Here is a 22,813-nt window from a genome sequence, read left to right as displayed (position 1 = left end):
AAGTCTGGAAAGGAGTAAATACAGAGGCTTTCATACAGGATTTATGTTCAGGAGTTGCTTTAGAGAGTAAGAATTACGTTATTTTTGTGCAATGTTTGTAATGTCTGTCATCTCTTACGTGAACTGCTTTGCTTTTAAGTCCTGCTTACAAATACAGTGAGCCACGATGTTTAAAAGGGTTAAACTTTTCATATGTTGAGAAGCTTTAACTGAAGACAGGCTTCATATCCATGAGGCAAGTTGCCTATTTTTATATTGATTAGGTATGGTCTGGAGTACGTTCTCTCTTTTCAAATACACATATTTCTCTTTAGGAAATGAAGCAAGGCTTAATCTATTTTTTTTTTTTGAGGCTTTAGCCATCTGTTTTCCTCTTCTATTGTAGTTTCATAACTGGATGCTGTAGGAATCTTAAGATTTGGCATACATTGTGCATGGGAGAGAAATGAGCTTTCTGGGATTCCACGGTTCACACTGGTGCTCCTGCCTTCTGCTGCTGCTTTCCAGCAAACCCAGCAGTGCCAAAGGCCACCAGAAGAGCTGGGCTGAGCTGCTGGCTGTGGAATGCCTGTGTGCCTGCGTGCTGCCGGGCTGTCACATTGCTCAATCAATTTTCCTGCTTTGCACGGTTGTTGGAGGGGATTTCAGGAGTACCTAAGTGCATTGGACTATAAGGGATGATCATACTGAATCTCTTGGAGTTAGTTTTGCTGTGCACTGTGGTGTTGTGTCATCATGGGCTTGCCCTGCAGAGTTTTTGATCAGATTGGGGTGTTGGTGATGTACTGTATGACCTGTGCAAGGAAAGCACCGTGCAATTTCTGCTATGTTTTATCTTCTGTTCTTCTCAAGGAAATTGTACTCTGTCCTTATACTTTTTATTGGGTTCTGATTCCACACTAAATAATCTCCATTTGCAAATATACTTCAGCATTTTCTTTGCCATTCATTTCTGGTTTTGACTGAGGATTTTTTGAGGGCTTAAATTGTGTGTCAAACATACTCTTTCCAAATAATCACCACCAGCTGCCTTACAGCTGTCTTCCCCCTTTTTTTCTGCAGTCAATTAAAACACATTTACTGTCCGCACACAAAAGCAATTCTCCTCTGTCATTTTGCATCTCTCTTCTTTGTATCAAAAAGAAAATCCTTCATTGCAGAAACATGGAGTTGCTCCTACAGACTCTGCCTGACTTCTATCAGAGGTTGTCTACCAATCCCAACTCCTACTTGCCAGCTGCTTTCCTTCCCTACCTTGCCAAGCTTCCCTTCCTGACCCTTTTTACAGCCTCGGGTCTGTTCCATGGACCACAAGTTAGGGATTTCGCATCAAAGTTGCTGGCTGTGTATTGGCAGCAAAGAAATTTCAGTAGAAAAGGTGTTTGTGAAGTGTTTCTTGCTTTTCTCAGGTTGTCAGTGCTGCACATTTATACCCATGTTCTATTTGCAGCAATGTTTTGAGAGTGCTTGTGACTCTGTGTCCAGTTCCTATAAGAGTGCATTGGTAGATGCAGGCACAAAGTTTAGTATCCGTAGGGTAGAAAGATTTGGCATAAATACATGTTCTGGATTCTGTTTGTCTCTGAAAGACACATTTCTTTTCAGCCATTCCTTGTTTCCTGTCCTAGCAGTAACAAAAATAATTAGCAAAAGCAGAAAGTGTTCCATTATATCCAGGTGTAGACAAACTTCATTTTAATGGCCAAAGTGGTGAAGGTGTCTCCTCGAATGAATAAAATACACTAAGTTATGCTCTAACATAGCTTTATTTTTTGAGAGAGAAACTGTGTGTGTACATAACTTCCTCACAGAGCTCTTGGAACAAATAAAACCTTGCTCTCTTCCTGCAGGCACTGTGGTGCGCACAGGCAGTAAAGAGCGGGTGCTGTTCATTTGAACCCAATGGGCTTGAACTGCAGTAAAGATTTACATTTTTTTCTTAGGGTTGGATCCTTGTGAATGCTCTTTGTGCTATGAGGTGAAATAAAATGAAAATTATGACATTGTGTAGGCCTCATATGAGCTGAGTCTGCCATCTTTTAGCCTGCTCAGGCTGTATAGTGCCAGTCTGTTGCTTCAATTAGTTTTTAATTGGTTGGAGGGAGCTGAAGTCCTTTTCACAGTTTAGTGTGAATAAGGAGAGGAGGAGGAGGAGGAGGCTGGTAATGTTGACTAAATCTAAGGAAACTCTTGGTATAAAACAAACCCTTCAGCTACGGTAGTAAAAGCATTCTGCTTGGGTGGCTTTCTGAGAGTATGGGGGCGGGGGTGTGTGTGTTTATTTACTTCTAAAAGCTTTCCCAGTTTACTCTGAGGATGGTGTGTGAAGTGTGTGTTTGTTTCCCTTGCCCCTCTCTCCCCTTTCACTCCTTGGGGCAGAAGCTGGCCCTGGCAGGCTTTTGCTACCTTGTGGGACACTCCTTGAGCTGTCCTCTGCACAAAGTCTGTCTTGTGCGTCCTGGAGTGGACTCTGAAACACAGGAACTGTGCAGATGAACTTTTGTTCCTTATTTTAAGATATGCGCGGAGCAGTGGGGTAAATAAAGCTGTCCTTGTTTTCTCCCTCTTGTCTTCATGTGCAGAGTGTCTTTCTGCAGCGCGCAGTTTCTATAAGTGCACCAGAGCCTCTGGTGGGGAAGCTGTGTGTTTTGGCAGTGGAGGTACAGGGTAGCTGTGGCTTTTGGCACCTGGAGAGGCATTGCAGGGATTTGGGAACTGTGGGTTAAGCATGAGCTAAAATTAGCAGAACCATAACTAACAGTGCTGCTGTGTGAGGCTCTGACTCATGAGGTTTTCTGGATTCAGGAGCGGAGCGGGGTGTCACTGTCCCTGAGCAGCAGGCGTGTTCTGCCCTGAAGCAGAGGCAGGCTGACAGGGAGCCTGCGAGCTGGGTTGGTATTAAGTGCCATCAGCTTCAGCTCCCATTCGTGAGGTGAGTGTGAGCTGCAGCAGCTGAGGAGCAGGCACTGCTCCCTTATGCTGCCCTGATGCAATGGGGAGGAAAATCTGCCAGAGCGGTGAGATGAGCCACAGCTGCAGGCACGAGCATCTCAGAGCGCTTCAGCTCAGTCACCCAGAGCCTGAGTCAGTGCCCTGTGCTGTCACTGTAGGGCTTCAAAGTGCACAAGCTTTTGAGATGAATCACAAGTGCATGCCCTTCTGAACCACAGTTCCTAGCTGCCTGCAACCTGTAAAGATGAGCAGTGCAGCAGTAGTTCTCATTTGCCTGTTGAGGCTCTCTTTGTGGTGGAGAGTCATTATTCCCCAATAATGTTCTTTCTGTTTCTAATTTATTATTATTTAAGGAGACTTTCTTGAGGATTACTCCAAAGCTATGGCCAGGCTGTGCAGCTGTTTAAGTGTCTGCAGCTGCTGAGCTGCAGTTTCTGTGGCTCTGTGTATTTATTTTAGCACAAACTGGTTTCAGGTTTTACTTCACGTGCACGCTCCTGCAGTCGTTCTGTGGGCTTTGTTTTGGGTGAGCTGTATCAGCTTAACAGCACCCAAGCAGCCCTGACCTTCCATTTCTAATGGATCTGCTTTGAGAAATGACTTCGGTGCTGACCAAACATCACAAGGGCAAAATAATTTCTAGTTCCAGGAACAACTGAATTAGAGCAATCCAGGGTATTTGAAGTCTCTCTCCTACCACATCAGTTTTGGCTCCTGCTCATTTCCTGTGTGCCACCTCCATGAGCACCTGTACTGAGCAGTCACCCTTCATGCTCTGTGGCTTTGTTTCTCACCCAGGAGGTTCTGTTGGGTGCTGTAGGACGGGTCAGAGCTGTCTGGGGCTGCTGGCTGGGTGGCACTGGTGGGAGATGTGGGTTCTGATGGGCGTGCAGCTTTGCTGGGAGCGTGCATTCATCTGCTCCTGTTGGGACAAGCCCCGTCACCTTTCGCCTAGGCCAGGCAGACAAAAGGCATTCCCGAAGCCAGCTCTTCCATTAGGTATGTTGCTGCCTGATGCCCCAGGATGATAGCTGTCCTGACCTTTCTTCAGGGCTAAGACTGATGCAGTGATGCCTCTTTTTACTCTGGTGTCATAAACTAACCTTCCCCTCCCAGCTGTGCTTGGGAGGAGTATTTGCACAGCCAGTACTGTTAACACCAAAAGCTGCATTGAATGAAGTAACTGGAGAGTTTGGATCACTGAATGCTGTTGGCAGCACGTTGTTCTCTGCCACTCAGCAAGTGCTGTGAATTTCCTTGACTTGCAGGGTCTGCTCATTGAGTAAACTCCGGATCCCTTTGTTTATGTCAGTACACAGGAAGAGATTTAAAAGAACAAAAAAGAGCTGTCAAAACTTCGCTTTTCTAGCAGAGATCTAACTCAGATCTGTAAATTTCCAAACCAACCTATTGCCGATTTATCTTTGGTTTGTTAGCAGAGGATTTAACCTTGACAGCTCCTAGTGACGCCTGACATAGTTATGGCTCTGGAGTTACAGCTCTGGCCATGCTGACAGGTGGGCAAATCTGTTTGGCTGTGTTTTCTGGCTGTACCTGTCTTTTATCAGTTGTGTCTCTTGGAAAACTGATTTAGTGGTTTGTCATTTCCTGTAGGTAACTTGAGCAATAGTTGTATAAAGCTGTGAAAAATTTCAAGAGAACAAGACTTTTAAACTTCTTTTTCTCTTCAAGAGCAGATCTTAACTGGATGGAGTGCTTGGAGTAAGTGTCTCTTGAGTGAGTGAATTCCCCTTGCATTCCTCATCTTTGACATGTAAGAAAATTTTAAGAATGAGAAAGGCCTGACCCATTTTTTACCACTTCCTCTCCTACCACAAAAATTGAAAGAATTTATAACAGCGTTACTGGGTTTTGAGGCATATTTAGGATGGTTTTTGTTTACTGTTAACACTTTTAGAAAGATACTTTTTAAAAATACAGTGGTGTTTTCACACCCCTTCCCCCTCTTTTTGGGATTTGTGTATGTGGAAAAGGGAATCATGGGTTATAAGCTCTGCTTTAATTTTTGTCTGTTTGTTGATGGGGTATTTTGGCTTTACTGCTAAGATGGCTTACTTTATTCCCTGTAGATGGCTACTCTGAGCTCCAGTGTCTACATATCCCTTCAAGATACTGGGACAGACAGTCTTAAAGCAGTAAAGGAATTATTTCCTTTTTTCCCCTATACTAAATGGGATCTGATTTTTAAAAAAAAATTAGCTGAAGGTTCACCAAGAGTAATCTTAACACCCTGAGTTCTCACAGCCACTGATGTAATCAAGGGATGTTTTGCCAGAGGATTGCGAGTGTGGTGCTAGAATTATAAAGGTGCACTGCTTGAGACATGCTGCTTTCTTTAGGCTGTGACTGTAAGACTGCCTTGTGGAGTGGGGATAAAAAAGGCAACTTTTCCTTTGTGCCCCCGCACATCCTGCCCTCTTTTCTGGGGAGAAAAGCTGCAAGCCTGCAGCTGCTGCCAGGGGAGTGCTGGAGTAGGGCCCTAGAGAGGGCTGGGTGTGGGGCACTGCCCCTGACACGTCACCTGCTGCCTGTGGGGCTGTGGCAGCCCCTGTGCCCCATCAGAGCCTGCCACAGCCCCACACCAGCACTGCTGCCACTCCTCAGGGAGCCAGGACACCCCTTTTCTCCAGGCACACAACACTGCTGTGGTTCATGGGTCCATGCTGTCAGTGGTTATGACAAGTTTTCTGCTGTGTTGTTGGTTTCAAAGCTTGGGCCTCTCCCTTATTTTTAGCTTTGCTTCATAGAGGGACAGGTTTTTTTGTGATGTTAAAACACGCCTGAGTTTTCTGTCTGGCCAGCAAATTCAGCGTTGCATCGGAAAGTTTCAGCAGGCAATTTCAGCTAAGGTTTGCAGGGGCGGAAATCTCCAGGGATGATTTCCATGGGTTGTGTGACAAAGGGCCTCTGGACAGAAGACAGGAGTCTTGGTCAGACCCTGTGGCTGCAGGCACAATCCTGTACCTTCATTTTTAATTAGCCAGTGGAGAATGTGCAAGGGCAAAAGCTGCTGGCTGCCCAGCTTCCTTTCCCTGTGCCTGGAACTAGGGATTGTGTCAGTTTGTGCTTCCATGTGGCCATTTGTGCCGTGTATTTTTGGAGCAGGGAGCTGCTAGATACGTTTCTGTGTTTCCCTGCTCCCCATCTGTTCCTGGAGCCACCTCCTGCTCTCGCTGCCTCGGGAGAAGCTGTATTGCAAGGGAAGATGGCAGAAAAAGCAGGCATTACCTGCATTTTCAGTTTATTTATGGGGGCTGTCCTGTCCTGGTGCTGGGTGTTGCTCAGACCCATCAGCAGTCACTTCAGTACTGCTGCTACTGCCTGATGTTGTAGTGCAGTGGCAGGGGACAGTGCAGCCCCTTGTCTCCTTTCCTGTTGCTCTGCTGGAAAGAGGAACATGGACATTTTTGCCCATAGGTTCAGTCTTGGTGTCTGGAGTGCACCCTAATAAAGCATTTACAGTACACAAAGCCTGCTTCCTCCTGGGGAAAAAATGCTGACTTCAGTAAATAAATTTATTTCAGACAAACTTGGTTCTTAGGGAACTAGATCATGTGCTGTAGGGGGAAGAATAATACTGCTGCTTTTAGCAGCAGTTAAAAAGAGGATACTTACTTGACTTGCAGTTAATGGTAAAGTCAACAAACTGTAATCTAAAAAATAAAGAAAATATTCTTGAGCTGTAGGAAGACTGCAGTTTGGAAGACTGCAGTTTGGAAGACTGCAGTTTATCCTGATTTGTTTGTGTTCACCTCATAGTGGGAATTGTCAGTACCTCTTATGGCTGACAACCCCTTTAAAGACCTACAGAAGCAGAAACCTGCTGCCTTGTTAACCTCACAGAATGAGTGCTCTGCCCTGGTCTTCCTCCTGTGCAGTGCCATAGAGGGGCTTAGAGAAGCCTTGGTAGGTCTTCTGTGGGGTTATTTTGTCCTTTGCTGCCCTAGGAAGCTTTTGAAATGGTCAGCCTTGCAGCTTTTTCATGGACTATTCACCTGTCTTGTTTCAGCATTGCTTAGAGACGGGCAGGATGGGCAGTGAGGTGATCTGAGCTGGTGGGGAAGCAGCAGGGGAGCAAGGAGCAGAACGTGAGGCTTTTCTCCCTGTTTGAATGTCTTCTGGTCTGTGTGTACAGGCTAAACAAGGCAGACCCTGATGGGTTTGGAGATACAAAAACAGAGACCTAAATATGAGCAACCAGTGTGTGAAACAAAAGTAATTATTTCAGAGAACAGCCACGGAGCCTTCTTGTGTTTCTGCCAACATAATCATCTCTGATTAGCTCAGGTTTTATTGGTGGGATCTTAACTCCTCATACTGAACATACTTCCAGCAAAGAAGTTAAGGTGGGGAGATGTTTCTGAAAGCTGGTAACACATGACAAAGAAGTGTCAGCTGTGCAAACTAAGTACAAATATATAGTTCAGTATGCAGAGTGTGTGTATAAAGTCAATGTATGCAATGGAACCATCTTAAGGGGATGGAAAGCCAGGATGCTGATGGTGAATAGCAAAAGGACTGGCTGTTGATAGTGAGGGACAAATCTTGTGCACCTTTGGTTGCTCTGGGAGACTTCCAGGTGTGCTGTGGTGCACATGGGCTGAGCAGGGCCAGAAATCTCACTTTCTTTACAACCTCAAGCCTTCTTGCTGGTAAATTAAGTAACTTTGACATTGTGAAGCCTTTTAGGTTACTGAAATACTCACAATTGTAGCAGGCCCCCAGGCTTTGTTCTTCCATTGAATACAATCCCCATAATCAGCTGTCATCAGATTTTTGTGTTTTACTCAGGCAAACGTTGGCCATTTCCAGGCCACGGAAAATTGTTATGAGAAAGTGTGCCGTCTTTAAAATGGGAACTCACTGTGTCACGTTGAGCTTTCAGAGTTGATTTTGCTGAACAAGCAGTGTGCACATACGTGTGCCTGGACCTTGTCTGTAGGCAGCAGCTTCACTGTTTTACTGTGCCTGAGCAATCAGACACGTCACACAACACCTATCCTTCCCTTTGGCTTTGCCAAACAGATAGGAGTGCTTCACTTTCATAATTCATCATAATCACAGTTCCTTCAGAAGCTGTTTTAAAAAGGAGGTTCCACCTTCTCTTGGTGCGTGCCAATTAGGATTTCACCTCTTATTGAGTGTGATAGTAAGAGTCGTACAGTGAAGGGAGAAATCTAAAAGTATTCCAGGAATTCTTTTCTGTGCTGAATGAAAACAGTTTCATTTAAATATTTCTACCTTTAGGGCACAGGTAGAGAAAGTCTGGCTATTGATATGATATTAAAAAATTCTGGGTATTCTTTTTATAACATTTCCTATTTCGTTTGCAAATAAAACTGCAGTATGTGTCAAGCCTTCCCCCATGTGGTTTTACTCAGTTCAAATTGATGTCTCAGTGTCTTCAAGCTGATGCATCCTTTTATTGTCATCACATGTTTTCCTCACTATGTCTGTGTAAATAGTTTTCCATACTGGTGCCATGTTCCAGTTTCCAGGTGGCTGATGTGAAAAGGAATAATGCAGCTTACACAGTATATATGTGTGCTGTGGGAGTTTAATTTTTTTTATCCCAATACAAGTTCCCAGTCACAGCAAAGAAATTGGAAAGAGTGTTCTCTGTCTCTCTTCATATGTAGCCAGAGGCAGCAGAATGATTTTTGAGACTACTGAAACTAGAAGTGCTTGCAAAGCTATACAGGCTTACAGTTACTAAAAGTGGTAGTAAAAGTTCTTCCTTATGTAAATAGTTCTGTGTCAGTCAGTGTAGCACCTTCCTTTGTTCAGGGCAACTTGATAAATTTTGTGCATTTTTTCTCTATAGGTATTTTTTACTTGGAGGGTGGAATAAAGTCTTTGTTTTTCCTTCTCCTGGAGTGTGGGTTAATGGTAGAAGAGTCAGAAAATCCTGGTTCCACACTAGGCTTCCTTTCAACTTCCTTGCACCTGTGTAGAAAAGGCATCTTTTCTATCACTCCCTAATTTGTGTGCACAAACCATCTTTCATCAACTTCTCTACATTTTACATCCACGGTTACTTATCAGCAGGATTGATATCTCCTGCTAAAGGCCAGATGGTAGCAGCTCTCTGTTCAGTGGTAATGGTGTAAAACTACAAAATGACACTTTGCTGTGTGGAACTAAAGTGCTAACGATTTCTCTGCGCAAAAATTCTGCAGCCACACAGCTCCATTACTAATCCATCTTACAAGACTGCTGTGTGATAGAGAAAAATGATCCCTGTTTTATGTCTCTGAAACTGAGATAGAGAGAAATGGTGCAGAAGGTGCAAGAAACACTCTCTGTACTGATAGGAATTGTATGAGTGCAGATTTATGGTAGCAAGGTGCTACAAAACTGAGGAAAAAACTGCAAGTTATGCTTTATAAACTTGAAAGAGTGGCCCCTCTCTTTTTCTTTTTTTCAGTATGAATCATGTTAATAATGAGCTTAATTACAAGTGTGTTTGGTCAGAGTGGAAACTGCTGCAGATCGTAGTATTGAGGTAGAGCAGGACCAGTGGAGCAGAGTACATCAGGAAAATGGGACAGATAACTCTGGAGGGGAGAGCACCAGTGATCATTGATCTACAGTTACTGCTTTTTGCAAGGTTTTTGTTGTGGGGAAGGTTTCCTGTTTGTTTTCTATTTGCTTTTCAAATCACACATCCAAAGAGTGATGTGTAATTAAGAGTATGTATACACACCGTCTGGATTAGAATTGCTGATCTATTTTTTTTCCCTCTCTACGTTGCTGTACAATTTATTCCGTAATTTATTTTTGCTTGGACTTTGCATTATAGCTTTTTCTTTCATATCACATCTGTACAATTGGTCCCAAAATGTAATGCTCATGGAAAAGGGAATGTGAATACCGTGGAGGTGGGGGGGAGAGAGACATTTTCATTTTAATTTTAAAAAATGCCAAGAAATCTATGCAGTGTGTTTATTGCTATTACTTCGCTTGTTTATTGCTCCAGCAAATCAGTCCTGTGACTTATTGTAGGAAGAGATAGGGTAGCACATGAGACATTTGAAATATTTATGAGGCTAAACAGCCAGAATGGCTCTGAGTTTAGACAGAGGCAGACTGTATTTTTGCCTCTTGACTCTCTCAAGAGAAGCAAACCCCCATCACCATTCAGAATCACCAGTCTGGTTAAGACCAGGATTGGACAGAATACTTCAAAGGCAGAAGAAAAGCATAGGTACTTGTTGTATGTCTGGTGCTGTTAATAATGTGATGAAGCTGGCCTTGGGTCATCTTTATTTTCCTGGTTTTTTTCTCGTCGACTGAACTCCTTTTTCTTTGCATTGTTTCAGCAATGTGAGGTGATGTTGCAAAAGCCAATGTCTGCCTCTGGTTTGTACTTGGACTTCATTTTCTTCAAAATGTTATTTCCCTTGGCTTTGAAGGTTTCAGTGGCCCGAAACATCTTTGCCCATTAGCTGCATTGAAGTGAGTGAGTAAATTCACACCTCATTAGGTGCTGTGTTGCTTGTCAGGCTGCAGAACAGACAAACACAAACCCTGTGTTTGTCAAAGCTGCCCACCGGCTGAAGAGCCAGAGCAAGGAGAAGGAAACCTCCCGACCTTCCTGCAGAGGAAGGGGCTGAAGGCTTTGCCCTGCCTGCCTTTGCCCGGGCTGGGTGCAGCTGAAGCTGCAGTGCTGAGCACAGAAATTTCACTTCCTCACACGGAGGCTTTGGGGAAGGCAAGTGGCTGAGGATGGTGGTGAGTGAAGCAGCAAGAGCTCGCTGTGCCAGTGCTCATCTGTCAGAGCTGCAGGGACAGGGTTGAGTTACCGAGCTGAGATAAATGTTCTGGGTAAGGTCTTGTGTGTGCTCACAAAGTGGAAGAGTTAAGGAGAGCTGACTTAGAGTGAAGTGCATAAATAAAGCCTTGCTGAATACACTCAATTCAGTTGCTCATCACTGTGGTAGCCTTGATTTTCCTGAGTGCTGCTCCCTGGGCCTGCCCTTTCTCTTGGAAGCTCTGGTGGTGCACTGGAGGTGAGCACACATGTGTGTGTGCAGTGCTGGCCCTGCCTGGCCTTTCATCTGAGTGTTCCAGAACAAAATATGTAAAAATTCTGCAGGCTTCAACTTTTGAGCCTTGTTTGTTTTAAAGATGAAAAGTGCATTTTGTGCAAAATACGCTGAAATATGTGAAAAATCTTATTTTGCACAATCCAAGGAGTTTGTGTGCCCACGCATCTCTATTGTCCGTGTTGATGATTCTGCACATAGCTTGTTTTCCCCCCTCGGTGCTCTGTGTGAACTCTGTACAGCTAAAATTGATTCTCATTCCCTTGATGGTTAGTTTGCAGAGTGGATTTTATTCATTTGGCTTCTTTGACCTTAACTAGACAAATGTATTAAAATTCCTATTTGTATAATTTACAGCAACGTATCATAATTTCATTTACTGTAATACCCTTCTAAAAGCTTGAAATTAAAACTTTTCCTCCTGTTTATCCTTGCTTAGTACAAGATTCTGCAGCCCTTAATCTGGTAGGAGGTGTGTAAGGACACTGTTCCTCACTTGGCACAACAAGGTGTTGCAGTAGGTTTGAGAGGCTTTGTCTTGTACTTTCAGTGGATGGCTCTCATCCCTTTGCCAGACTGAGAGTGTATTTTCCTCCAGAAACCAGTCTAGCTTCCCTTTTTATTCACCTTCCTGCTTCCAAGGAGAATTGCTTTATGCACCAGACACATTTGTATTTACAGATAAAAAGTTTTTGAATTAGAGTAAAATTGAAATCTAGGGTGAGACAAAATACTTAATCTTTTAAGCTGTATGCACTGTGGGATAGAGTGGCTCTGTCTGTTTATCCCTTTGCCTCATTTAATGGTACAAGACTGGAATCCAGCCTGAAAGACATCAAATCCACATAATGAAAAACCTGGCCAGCACCCAGGTGTCGTCTGTGGCTGTGTGAAGATGTTGCTGCCCCATGGTACAGCCCTTGAGCTGTGTAAAGGAGCCAGCAGAGTAAAACACAAGCAGGCATTTCACAACAGCGTGGAAAAGGTGCAGGTTCTGTCTGTTTGAAGCTGAGATAAAACACCAACCCTGACAGCACAGAAAGAAGAGAGAAGGCAACACAGTAACCAAGGTAGTGGCTGGCTTTTCTCTTAGTCTGCAGTTAAAAATTTGACTTGGAAGCAGTTGATATTTGTGTCTGTGTGTCTTCAATGGGAATGTAAGTGAGGACAGGACGGTGTTAATTTTTAGCAGCTCAAACCTCAACAATTCTCGGTGTATGTAGAACCTTGAGGAGTGTCCTCCAGGTGGTTGTTAGTAACCAGAGTGGGGACAGCCTGGTGTACTGAAAATAAAGTGAAGGAACTACTCAGTGCCCTCTGTAGGGATGCTGGGACACAGGGCTGCCAGGCTCTGTTGGTGGGAGTGCCTGACTTGAATGTAAGCTAGTTGTAAGAGAAAAATATTTTATAGGAAGATTATTTTTAAAAATACCATCAGAAAAACCTGTCTGGCCAAAAGATGCTATTTGTTTGTGTGTTTTCAGCATCAGCAGGAATTCAGCTATAATGTAGGTACTGTAGGTTTGCTTTCTTTAACTGCAAACCATGTTTAAAGCAGTCAGAATACATCTGCTGTTATTTTCCAGTTTAGCTGATCTTGAATAGTCAAAATCCAGTTCAAATTGCTGCTAGGCATCTTACAAGCAGCAGTTATTGGCAAAATCTGTCTAGGTCCTTAATTGTTGCTGTTCTTAGGGTTTTTTTGGATCTTGGAACATCAATGTTTCATCAACTGTATTTGCAGAGTACGAAGCTTATATTGAAGTTTGAAGTTTCAAAAACTACTCAGTTCTTAAAAGCTGTAAATTTCTTTGGCGTTTTTTTGTGTGTGTGTGTGGGGGGTTTGTTTGTTTGTTTGTTTTTTTACATTTCAAAATAGAAATAGAGGTCTTTCAGTTAGGTTCGTTTTTGGTTTTTTTTCCATTTTTGTTTTTGGTTTATTTTTTACCATATCAAGCCCCTGATGTTTGCAGGAGGTTTTGCTTTGTCTGAAGTATCCATGAGTAAACATACTTTTTTTCTTAGCCAATACTTGCTGCTGGATATAAGCCATGGGTGTTACTTAGAGGGCGTTAATTTGAAAGGCTTGGTCAGTTTTAACTTCCTAAAAATGATACAAATGTTTAGACTCTGGGTGTACAAAGAGCTGTTGAGCTGTAAATGGAAATAATCTGTGTTGTTTTTGAGATTGATTTCTGTAATCAGAAGTGGCAACTTTTGTTTCAGGAGGCAGTTTGGAAGCAGTCTAACAACTTAATTAAACAGATTAAGCTAGAAGAGGAAGAATCATTCCAATTTTGCAGTCTTTGGAACTGTTATTTAGCTGCAAATACTGATGGAATAATTTTACTTTTTATGTCCATCTTAAAACGGCTCTTGAAAGGTCACCAGCATGAAATGGGACATCTCACGGGAAATGATTGTTTCCAGTTCCCTGGAAACCACATACGAAAATTTTATAAATCTAGTAATTGTTTCATTAACGTGCAAGAAGATCATAGGTTTGATGTTGACAACCATCTCCATATCTACTGCTGCTAAATTTGCCATGTTGGCTGGCTCCTTCTCAATTTTTACATTTTGACAGTCTCACTAAGCTTGGAGAAGATGAGGTCAGTTGAGGCTCTGTTTTTTTTTGTTTTGCTTGGTGTGTAAATGCGTGACTTGGGTTGGGACCCAAGTTTCAGTGCAAGGTTCTTGTGTTTCTCTGTGGTGTTTTGAGGCTGTGGCTGCTTCAGAGATTTGCAGTGGCCGGTGCTTATTGCAGTTGGTGAAGTGTTCTGGTTTTGTGCCCCTGGAGGGTGGCAGAAGGGTGTGATGCTTCCACCCCTGGGGAGTGTTCCTCCCAGCACCGGGTGCTTTGCTGGCAGCACATGATTCAGTCCTGCTTGGTCACACAGGCAAGGGGATGCCAGAATCAGGGCAGAGAAAGCAGCTCAGGATCTCATCCCTCAACACCTTCCTTCCCTAAAAGTGGGCTCATACTGCTTGATGCCATGTCTGGTGTGGCCAAGAGCACCTGGCAATATTTGCCAAGTCTGGTCTCCTGGGCAGCAGTGGGAAAGGAGCTAGCACAGCCTGCCGTGGTTTCCCTAGGGCCTCTCCACCTCTTCTCTGTTTTTTTTTTTTTTCCCTCCTTGTGATATTAATTTGTAAAAGCAAAAGGAGGCTGGTGACAGATGAGGAAGCTTTAATTGGGGAGCTCACTCTGCATAAGCCAGGAGGAGTGCCTATGTCTCAAAATAAATATGGATTAATTTAGGGCTCAGTAGAGTGATCATCTGGAAAATGAAACAGGAGTTTGTATCACACCAGCCCTTGCACACTGCTCCTGTGGGGTGGACACAGCACACCAGGAATCTGACCCTCAGCTTACTGGAAGCTTGTGTTAGACTACAGTTTTCTGTGGGGTTCTGTGTAACTCCAGAGTGTGTGCTGTCTTTATATCTTCAAGCATTCATTCATTCATTCAAGCATTTTCAACCTTACAAGTGTCAGAGGCAGACTGCTGTGTGTCTTAGCGCTCATTTGGTTTTTGTAGGTATCAGCCTTTTTTTTTTTTTTTTTTTCCTAACTTGTATAACCATCTCAGTTCCATAATCTGGGCACCTGAGGTGGTGATAGGAATTTTGTCTTCCAGACAAGCTCTGTGAACTGGTACCATTCCACCCGTGCTGCCCACTCAGTAGCTTTTAGTATGTTCACAGGTTCTGTGCATCTTCAAATGGTAGAAGTTGCTTTGTGTAATGTAAAACATGCTGTTAAGTAGTAAAAGCAAACAAAACCCTGGTGCTGTTGGTTTGGAAGGGAGCTTTAAAAGAAGGGGCCAGATTCTTCTGCTCCTGCTTTTGCAGGACTGCAATCTTCTTTGGGATATGTCCATGGATAGCAAGTAGAGGAAGAGGATAGAGGCAATAATGGACTGAACCTTCTGAAAGTGGCTTTGTCCGAGTCCTAATGTGGACATTAGAATTTCTGTGGAACAGGAGTATAAACCTTTCTTCATTTATCTGTGTGTAAATGTCAAACTTGCTCAGGCAGTAAGAACAACAAAGATCATCCTTCTCTTTAATTGCTCGTGGTAGGCTATGCAGAAGTTGCTAAATATTTTAGACAAATTGGAGAAGGAAGTGTCTGTTGTGAATAGTTGATGTTCCTGGAACTGTGGTTTTGGTGCAAGATACAATTTTCAGTTCTTCAGGAATGACAGAAAAATAATTCCTAATCTCTGTTTTTTTCAGACTTAAAACCAGTAAAGCCTTCTGTTTGAATGCTATTTGATACAGAAATTATACAAAAGGGAATAGGGCCCAATTAAAACTGGCAGTGGTGTGTCAAAAAGTTTCTTGCATTTTTTTTTAGTACAAAAAAGGTGTCGTATATGTGGGCAGTTTTGATGGGTTGGAACCACGTTTCAGGCAGCATTTGTCAGTCAAAGAGTTTCATTTTAGTTATTTTTTTTAATACTTTTTATCATGAGACTGCACCTAAGAGTTATATTTAAGTGCTTCAAAGTAAGAAGGGTTAACACTCAATTGGACATCCTCAGTAATACACGTACATCATTATATAGAGATTATTTTTGGTCTCTAGGTAGAGGTATGAGTAGGACTGAAATCAAAGGGAGGGCTGATGTTGCTCAGTGTCTGACTTGAAATTTTCTGGATGCTGTGTAGTCAGTGAGGAGGACAGGGGATGGAATTCAAATTCAAAATTCCTTGCTCATTTTGCTAAAACTGTTCCTGTGTTCTTGTTACTGATCTGTTTTACTGTGTTATGGCACAGTGACCCCGGAGAGGGGCAGGTGACACTGGAGTCTGCTGGAGGGCTGCTTTGAGTTCCGGAGCAGGGAGATGGTCAGGCACTTCACCTTCTCACACCAGCTGTGAAATGCCCTGTTATGCCTGAGCTGAAATAGCGGGTTTTTCCCCGGCTATTTGGTGTTTATTCACGTGGCAGCTGTCAGGCCCCAGCTCCGCAGGGGAGGGATCAGCACAGTGAGTTCAGCGGGTTCACGGCAGGTCAGGCCCCAGCCCACTGTGCAGGTTTGTGTAGTTCCTCCTCCTGCTCTGCTCTGCCCAGGAGGACCAGCTGGAAACAGGAAGCTTTTTTTTGTTTAAAAAAAAAAAAAAAAAAAAAAAAAAAAAAAAAAAAAAAAAAAAAAAAGGTTTTTTTTTTTTTTTTTTTTACTGTTAAAATGTAGACTAAATATTCTGGCGAAAGAGCATAAAAAAGAAAATCAGGCATCTGAAAAAGATCTGGCTCGTGGCAGCTCCTTCCTGTGAACTATCCACTGTAAAGCAACACTTTCCATTCAGGGGTTGTCTGAATGGCCCTGGTAGCCTGTGCTCCTCCCTGCCAGTCAGCCTGAACAGAACTGGCTGGGGAGCTTGGGTGTTGGAGCCCTGGGCACTGAGAATTCCAGGCTTTGTGTGCTCACAGGCACTGAACCCCAAGAAAACACTGCCTTTGACATGAGACCGTGGAGAAGGCTTCCAAAATTGAGGGATAGCACTGGGATTATGGGTGTGTAGTTTGAATAGAAGTCTGTGATATCACAGGGTGAAAAACTTAAGAGTTTGAGGGTTTAGAATATAGTAATGAATATAAAGCAAGACAGAGGTTTTAGGGCAGAGGCCAGTTCTTCTTTTTCACCTTCTTCATGGGTCTGGGTGGTGTTTTGTAATTGGGTAGAAAAAAAGATCTGCATTGTGGTGGACCATGGGTTATTGGGTTAAAAGTAAAAATAATTTAGGTGTCATCTCATAATTGGACAGTTTATCCTTAAAAGACCTGTAAAGATATAGAGAGACAGCCATTTTCTACTTTGTTATCTAGATAAAACCCCCCACATTTGGTATTACAAGCCAGCTTTCCCAAAGCAGCTCCTGTTTTTTTTAGGCACTGTTTGTTGTAGAGTGCTGGGTGGTGTCAGGGAGCTCTGGTGTTGTGGGGTAAACGTGTGGACCGAGCATTGCTGGAGTAAATAAATGTCTGCCTAAGTAATAAATGTCTGTAAATAAATGTGTGTGCTTGTGCAAGAGTGAGATGAGAAACCCACGTGGCCCTTTTTGGGCAGTCCTCAGCCCCTCCTGCTGACAGTGGGGCTAAATTGGACCAGGAAAAGAAAGCTTCCACATGGAGAGCAGCTGGATGGGACCTAAAATTCAGGCTCTAGTAGAGACATCTTTGTGTTACTACCAAAAGGATGGTAAAGAATGCAATTTCTGACAGCTGGGCTCAGTTTGTGTATTCTGCAACTTAAATTCTGTAGCAAAAAGCTTTAAGACAAGACTTTGCTAGATAGTTCTCCAAAGTGGTGTTGTTGTTTTTTTCTGCAATAACTCTGAAAAATGAAGTGAAATCTGCCCTTGTCACTTTCTCCTAAATAATAGATGAACTTGGGTTTTGTTTAATTCAGCTCACCCTGCAACTTCATTTGTGTTTGGTTTGAGGAAATCGGGTAACCAGCAGTACATAGTACACATTCCACTCTCAGCCTTGCAAATAGACGCTGTGCAGATTCAGTAGGTCTGACCTGAAATAGGTCAGAGTGTCTTGCTTTTTCCCCTCTTTTGTATAAACCAAGCAAAGCCAGACTAGAGCTTCTTTTGAAAAGCAAAGCGTAATCCTGAGATGTAGGTCTTGTACAGACCACTCTGTTTAGCAGCAGATGTATTAAAAAACCTAAAATTCACAGGGGGAATTCTGGTCTTTCAACAGGCTTGTGTAGTCTTGAAAAAATCTGTGGAGACCTCTGGTGGGAAGAAATGGAGGAATTTTCTGTGTTAGAAAGTGAAGATGTAGAGGTGGATGGATCTCAACTGTGACATCCTCTCGCTTTCCCCGTTTTAATGATTTCTCTCTTGAAATTTCCCAGGCTTGCAAAAACTACTGAATGGTTTTAATGATGGAATACCGAACTTTGCCTTATTTTAGGGGCTTGATGCATAGCCCACAGTAAGTTGTATTGAGAGAATGCTCCAATAGTCTGATGTAACTCTGGGATGGCACAGGCCTTACCCAGGAGTCTTTAACTTCTACTGTGGAAGTTAAGGTGAGGTGGGGAAGAAGACCCCAAACCCTTTCCTGAAGTGCAGAACTTTCTCTTGTAAAGTACTTCATCTTATAATTATCTCAGAGGGGTTTTACCTGCACTGTGGTTTATTCTCCTTAATGCCTCTGGCTTTTGCAGTCGGTGCTGTACCTGCACTCAGCAAGAGGGCACATTTGGCAAATGCATCAATGCATGACATCATTCCTACAGTGTCTCTGGGCCTGTTTAAAGCATTGGCAGAATTTGACTGCCCTTCCTGCAGTTGTAGGCAGCTGTGAAATTTCATTGATCGTGGTGAACAGGAAATTCTTAGGGGGAAAAACCCCCTCACCACAAGGCTGGCGAAGGGCCGTGGCCTGATTAGTTCCTTGGCTAATGGTAATACACAGCAATAGTGCAGGACCTGATGCAGAAAAGCGCACTGCAAAGAGTGCTCTCCAAAGTAATTAGCTGTAAAATGAGGAAAAACGACGTTCATCCCAAATTAATGGTGCTATAGAACCAACCACATTTATTTTTAAGAGACCATTAGAGAGCCTTGCCGGCGTTTCAGCAGTCATGGAGAAAGCTGTGTGCTGGTGGGGCAGGAGGACTGGTCCCTAATGGAAATCCTGCGTGGCATGCTGGGATGCACAATGCAGAAGGGACAAAAGGTTATTAAAAAAAAAATTCTTATCAGAAGTACTTTGACATTAGTCCTCAAGTAATTATTTTTATCCTTCAATAGGTGCATCTGCATGCTATTGTGCTAACACTGCTGCTTCTCTTATTAATTATACTCCTTTAAGCTTGCTTCACAAGAGTAATCTAGCAGCCTGTACTAATTAATGCAGTTCAAATCAAACACAGTAAAATAAAGCAGCTCAGCTGAAAAAGAAAGAAAAGGAGAGGGGAAGGCAAAACCCAACACTCAGGCAGTTAGATGCCAAAACAAACGTGCAAGGCTGTACCGTGTGGGGTACATACAAAAAAGGTTTATCTTCCACATTTCAGGCATTTAACAATTACTGAGTGTTATGAAATGTGGTGGTACCTTGCTACTAAGAAATCCTGTTACCTTCTTTCCCACCCCTCACCAAGAGTTTGTTAATCATAGCTCTTGCTGTTGGCTTCAGTGGTCTGAATTAAAGTTAAATGCATTTGCAATTCGTTCCAACAACAGATTCTAACCCCAAGTCTTCTACAGCTTTTTGTCATTGAATGGTAAGTTTAGTGGAGAAATATGTCCTGGGTAATGTTATCAGCTTCTGCTAAAAGGTTTACAAAACAAGAGTTCACAGGAGACTGATACCTTTCATGCCCTTCTTTTACAAGTGATGTTTGGAGAGTTCTGTAATCAAAATATTGAACCAAACACTTCCTAGAATGGTCAAACCAACCCATAGAAGACCTTGAATCTTGCACAACCTCCTTTCGGTCGGTAACATTTGGAGTGTATGAAGGGCTGATCAGATCAGTTTTTTTCCAGTATGCAGGATGTTTTTATTACATTATTTAATAGTTCTGGATATGGCAAAGTTTGATTCCAGTTGGTTTTTTTTTAAATTGATTGTTTCAATGGGGAAATGGAAGGTACCAGAATGATTACTTCCATCTAATAGGAAAAACAGGCTTGGTTTTGAATTATAAGTGTTCTATAAATCTATATTTTGAATCCCATTTTAATTGTTTAGTATGCAGGGCAGAGATGAATCTCTTTTTCTGAGCCACAAACATTGAAATCAATCTTCCCTGCTTCTTTGCTAAGTTTCACTTGTAAATTATAAAATAAGCTTACAACTATGAATTGCCTTTCTTCAGGAATAGTTTTTTGTGAACCACACAATAATAAAGCAATACAAGTAAATACCAACTACAGGTTTATGGTGAGTTTTATGAAGTATGATCTTTTGGATCCAAGCTGGATCCTTCAACCCCTGCCACTGGATCCGTGCTCTTCCCAGTGGCAGTGCCTGATGTCCCAGTGCTTCCTTTAACTCCCCCTACCAGGGAAGTGCTGCTGCTCTGGCAGTGCTGCCTTGGTGGGAATGCACAGCACCCCCAAGGCAATCGTGGCAGGTTCCACTGCAGTATTAAATGCTCCTGCTGAAAGGTCAGTGGTGTTGAATTGATAGATTGATGCAATTACATAGTGGGGAAATGTAGTGTCCAGCTGAAACCCAGTTCTCTTCCACTGCTCCAAATCCATTAGGTCTTAAGGTGAGCAGCTCCTTGCTTTAGGCACACTGGCTTTGCTGAATAAGTGACTGACTGGATGCTGGTGGGTTTAAAGAAATGAGAAATGTCATCTGTGCAGCACAGGAAATTATTTTTTTTTTTTATTGCTGACCATTAACATTTGTTCAGCTTGCATCATTGTGGATTTTGTATTTGGAATGATATGCAAGTTCAATAAGTAAACCTATAAAGGATACTAAAACTGGACTCCAGACTAATTCTTCAGAGATGATTTTATTTGCTTTGATTATTGACTAATGAGCAGCTGAGGTTTATGATGTTAAAGGAAGGGATAAGTCTGAAGTAGGAAATACTACCTGATGCTTTCAATTAGCAATGTGCATTATGTGATATCAACCATTTCCTAGCACTGAGATATCATTAACAACCTTGAATGCAAATTTGCTGATTAAAATGTGAGCTGGGCTTTTTCTTCTGGAAGTACATTGGCATAGGAGAGAAATGAACAGATTGTGGGAGGAAAGTCTGCTCTTGGTTTTGTTAGTCAAACAGTTCTATGAAGATATTTTAGAATTGTTTGGTTTCCGACTTCCTTGAAGAAAATCCCTTAGAAGAACAACTGCTGTGCTTTTTGTTAGGTTTCAGTGAAGCGTGGTGTACAGAGTGGGGACACTTGTCCTTTGGGATATTTTCTCCCCTTCTCATCCCATTCCATTTTGCTAAATTTTCTGTCTCCATATTGTGATGACCTTCCTTGTTTTTTTGTGTTTTTTTGTACAGTACCTCTGTATGCGAGTTTCTCTCATACTTGAAGCTGAAGGAGCAAATTGTGCTCGGTACTTAACAAAATAAATGTACTGGTGAGAGAAGTGAGGGGAATAAAGCTACTCCTGCTCATCCGCCAGTGAGGCTTGGTCCTCTCAGTCTGAACTAAAACTTTAATTGGCTTCTTCGTGTTGGTGCATTTCTGTATATTCCTGGCAGAGGGAGTTCTTAGGACTGGGAAATGCTGCTGGCATGGGTTTGGATTGCTTTGCTTGGGGATTTGTGTTGTTTTTCCCTGGTGGCACGAGTACAGTTCCCATCAAAGTGAATGGGCTGGTGCTGATGTAAGCCAAGGATGAGAACCCAGCACTGAGTGAGCAGATAGCTCTGAGCTCCAACAGGATGGCCTCAGTGCCAAACAGGACTTTGCAGAAGCTGCAGGCAGAGTCAGCCTGCCATTTAACTCACCCAAACAAGCCACAAGAGTGAATTTACACTTTAAAACACAGCAGATTATTTCACTTCCAATTAAAAAAAAAAAACCCAACCTTGTGTCCTCATTTCCTTTGCAGGATCTGGCTTTAGCTCGGTCTTTAGGGAGAGCTTTAGTTTAAATGTGAATCATAGGTGAGGTATTGTTTTTATTGTAATGTGCAGAAATGATCAACAGCTCAATGGAAAAGTATGTATGAAAAGAAATATGGCCAGCACTTCAGTGCCTGAAATGATTATTAAACCAGTTGGGGTTTCATTTGAAAAGTTAGTTATTAAGTAGGCAGTCTCCCTGTGATAAAATAGCAGTGGGAACGTTGCCTTTATTCAGAATATTTGTATGGGGGATTTTGGGTGCATCTTTTAATCATGATTTGAATGTATTTGAATGTCCTTACTTTTTCTTGGTTACACCCATTTCCCCCCCTATGGTTTTTTTTTTGCTGTTGGCTTTAGAAATGCAACGATTCTTACACTGGTGTCTCCAAAATCTGAGCAGCAATTTTTTTCCAGGCAGACTTGCATATGCAGGTTTAGTGCTTTTAAGTGGAGATGTGAACTCCATTGAAAATCATTTGTGGGTGAATTTGCAGCTGGGCTTCATGATGGAATTGAGGTCGTCAGCCAGCAAACAAAGCTGGAATGGTGTCAGGAGTGTGCACAAGAGGGTTACGGGTCTGGAAGTGGGACTGGAAGTGTGGTCATCATGCAATGGGAACTGTATCATGGGGGGAGGGGTGGGAAGTCTGGAGGTTCAGTCAGTATCAAAAATCACTCAGATTTTTGTGTCATTTTTACAGTTGTGTAACTGTAAAACCAATAAGGTAGATATAATACGGGTAAACAACCAACAAATAACTTCTAAGACATTTAAAGAGAAAATAATTTGTATTGGAAGGGTCATTTATTGAGGTTTCCATCTACATTCATTGTAAATACCAAATAAACAGTTGCTTGGGAAACCACATTGATTTTCAGTTTGGAGTATAAGTTGAGGAAGTGCAGATTTACCATTGTCCAAGGATATTTTGAGGAGTAATACAGGACTTGATTCTCCTCTTCTTTGTTATTTGAGTAGAAAAATAAGCCTTTGTGTAAGAAAAAGTGAAATTACCTGCTTTCTTTGCTACCTAGAAGTAACTTTTCAATATATCTGCATAGAAATTCAAGCTAGAATTTGCATTAGTGTTTATTTTGGGTACTGGAATGTTTCCAAGGTGTCTTTATAGAGTCTGGATCCTGTTCTCTGCCCCATGGAAGAGTTTCTGCTCAGGTGTGCTGCTGGCTCTGGGGAAACATC

The 22,813-nt window shown here is 42.6% G+C and overlaps 1 protein-coding gene across 6 annotated transcripts in view; it reads left to right on the top strand.

The window, feature by feature from the left end:
* The window catches only part of EHBP1 (EH domain binding protein 1), a 204,652-nt gene that overhangs the window by 5,686 nt on the left and 176,153 nt on the right, over positions 1-22,813 (top strand). The gene's annotated exons all lie outside the window — the stretch shown is intronic.

Source organism: Prinia subflava, chromosome 2 (genome assembly GCF_021018805.1).
Source record: "Prinia subflava isolate CZ2003 ecotype Zambia chromosome 2, Cam_Psub_1.2, whole genome shotgun sequence".
Classification (NCBI taxonomy): domain Eukaryota; kingdom Metazoa; phylum Chordata; class Aves; order Passeriformes; family Cisticolidae; genus Prinia; species Prinia subflava.
This window is presented reverse-complemented; position numbering and strand designations above follow the sequence as displayed.